The sequence below is a fragment of the Lactuca serriola genome, chromosome 9 (assembly GCF_051521515.1).
Source record: "Lactuca serriola cultivar US96UC23 chromosome 9, Lser_US96UC23_V15, whole genome shotgun sequence".
Classification (NCBI taxonomy): Eukaryota; Viridiplantae; Streptophyta; class Magnoliopsida; order Asterales; family Asteraceae; genus Lactuca; species Lactuca serriola.
Window position 1 is genome coordinate 48,030,498 of NC_136416.1, and position 3,479 is coordinate 48,033,976.

The following is a 3,479-nucleotide window of genomic DNA, read 5'->3' on the forward strand; positions in this document are numbered from 1 at the left end:
AAAGCATGCTATACAGGTTTTCTTTAAACTATGTATACAAATGTATATTTTTATCTACTAATATGTTGGGTAGAACATGGGTAGACAGTTGGTGTGTAATAAACAGATGAGAGGCCTCGTTGTTGGTTGATTGAGTCATCTAGCGGAGTTTAGATGACGACCACTGGCTATTCTAGACAGTCTTGTGGAAACATTAGCAGGTTCGCCACCTGTAGGTGTTAATGAACTTGGGTGTTCATTCGCTGTACTCCATCCCCCTCATGGTTGCCTTATTTGACTTATATTGCTGAGGTACCCCCGAAGCATGTGTTGTCGCCCCGATGAAATATTCTTAGACTAGGTCCCTTATGTTAGTTGTTTTAGGGACATTAAAGTGAGAATAACGGGAATGGGTAATTGGGTTATTGTTGGTTGGTGAAAATTAAATATGATATTTATTGTGGGTTGAAAACCCTATATGCTCACCAGGCTCCCAAGCCTGACCCACTCAGTTTTAAATTGTATTACAGGTAGTGGCGGAAGGGCATGAGATGGATGAACCATCAAGTTGTTTTGTTTACAAGTCTGCATATGTTTATATTTGTTATATGACTTGTAATGTATTCGTTTATGCTTATTGGTCTGTATCGGAACATGACACCCCGAGTTTTGATTATAATGAAAATACATTTCTTTTATGAAATGCTTCGGTAAACAATGTTTTATCATGTTTTGTTTTTGGGAACAAATTCCGCAACTCTTTCAAATCAAAAGGATTTACTCTGAAAATATTTAAAAGCATAAATGAAAATCGGTCTTTTCTGGCCGAGATTTTGGGGATGTCACAATGTCGGTCAGTGAAATTTGACTATGAAATGACTGGTTTGACTATGAATTCAAAATGTTCAACTATGAATTTAAAAGGTTAAACTATGAATTTTGATCAGTAGAGATACAATATTTTCTATTTATAATTGCATTTGTGTGATCATTGTAGAGCACAATCATCGGTATTGAAAATGAGTAGTTATAGCGAAAGAACCTTTTCTCAACTACCAATTTTCTTGCATAACCTTCAAAGAACAAATCCTAATACCTTCACAGCCATTAAGAAAACCGATACCAACCGCTTTCAATTCTGTTTTATGGCTTTAGGTTGCGTGGTATAACATACTTCTTTTATTGAGTTATACAATATTTCATGGTAATGTATCTCGATTAGTTGTTACTTATCACTAATATGTGTTCGTTTTTAAGTAGATTTGTACCTTCCTGAGGTGCATGATATCGCTGATATATGTGGGTTATTTACCCCTTCTTAGGAGCTTTCTGACAACAATGTACTTCGCAGTGGCTTTAGATGGAAATCATGAACCACTACTCTTAGCAATTGGTTTGGGAACCTTACAGTGTGAAGAATCATGGAGATGGTTCATGATGAGGTTAAGAGATTGTTTAGGTGAGGACATAGAGGTTGGTTTCATAAGCAACCTGTGTGGTAACATAGACTTTGGTGTTGAGAGTGCCTACCCGGATTGCTATCATGGATATTGTCCTAAAGATATAGCTCGAAAGATACGTGAGTCTGTCGGACATAACAATACGAAAGTCGAATCGTTGTTTTGGAAGTCATGCAATGCATATAGCGTTGATGATTTTTACTTGCGTTTGGAAATGTTGCAAAGTACATGTAGGCAACCACCTTTCTGCACCTTGCTTATGAGTCCAATTTACTGGCTTGACGATATACCGATTTCAAAATGGACAAGAGCATTTTTCCCAAAAATACGTTACAATGTTAAATCGATTAACGTCCCTGAAATTTTGCAAATTATATCCTCACGTGAGTTTCTTATAACAACGATAATTGAGTTAACCACCACGTCGATAAAATCAAAGTATGTTGAACGGGCCGAACTGGCTGGTAAGGAAGATTGTTATATTTTGTTTTTTTTATTGTGCTGCTATTTTTATTAAAATATCAAATTTTACAGGGAGGTTGTCTGGTGGGTTGACCCCTTACGTTGAGAGTAAGGTTCAAAAAAGTCTCAACAAGTCTTATAATTGTAATGCAAGACGTTTGTATGGGGATACATTTGAAGTCGATGACACTTTTGCCACCAGCAACGTACAGCTTGAACGAAGGGTATGTAGTTGTGGTAAATGGCAAAAAAGCGGTATACCATGTGGCCACGCTATAGCATGTCTAAGAACCCGTACATCTGAGTCCATTCAGAGAATGGTTGATTACAAGTTCACTAATTATGTGTATCGAGTTGCATATGGATCTGAGTTGGTGAATGGTATACCATCATATGAGCATTGGGAAATACCAAATGAAACGGTGGTCCTGTTACCTCCCTCAATGCAGTAGTTATTCATGTAGCACCTTTATGTTTTATGTAGTATTATGTATTAGTTTTTTATGTACCCCGTTTTTATTTTAGTGTTGTGTTACGTATTAGTTATCCATGTACCCAGTTTATTTTTTATGTCGTATTATGTGTTAGTTATTTATGTACCCCATTTATATTTTATTGCGTTCTAAATATTGGCTATTGAGGAAACAACATACATTAAAAGAAATGGACGTTTATTAAATAGTAACGACTAGACACATACAACAACAAGCAACTTAAATAACGAAAAACAATTAACTTAACCAACATGCATATTAAAAATAAGGGACATTCTTTAAAAGATTCCATGCATCTAAGTGGGTAAACTCGCTACCATCATATTGAAAACGGTATAGTTCCAAAGCCACCTGCCGTAGAATGTCTTCATCCGTATTTGCATGTTCGTTATCCAACTCGTTATAAATACGTTGAAATTGTTTCACCTTCATTTTCATATCCAGAAACTTCGCTTTGACATCTCTTCTTCTTCGATATTGAGTGCGGTTCATTAAATGGTGAAACAAATGACAGACACGAGACCAAAATGATCCAGCACGAACTTGTGGGGGACCCGGTGGAAAATCCACCTCTACAGTTGTAATCCAAGCTTGAACCAAAGCGACCTCCTCTGCGTTCCTCCATATACGTGGTGAGTCCATAATTGCAAGGAGGGAAGTAATAGAATACAATTACAACGGATATTGAAATCTATTTATAACGACTCCTTACTTTCCTGGTGCAATGACTTGTCAACTCAAACAGCAATGTATTGTGTTGTCATTCAACCGGGGATGAATTGTCAACTCGAACAGTGATCTGTTGTGTTATAAGTATAGTACACTGCATTCGTCAGTTAATTTTGACTATGAATTGTAGACATATTAGAAGATTGGACTGCGATTTTGTGTAGAAACTACTATAAATTGACCTTAAGTTACATGCAATACTTTATTAAATTAACCAATATAGTTGTTCAAATATTGTTTTTTAGATTCTACTCTCTTTGTTTCAATCCAAATGACTTCTATATCATGGAGCAATGAAGAGTTCTTGGTTCTTACACATGCTTATATTCATGTGTACGAGACAAGCAAGTTGAAC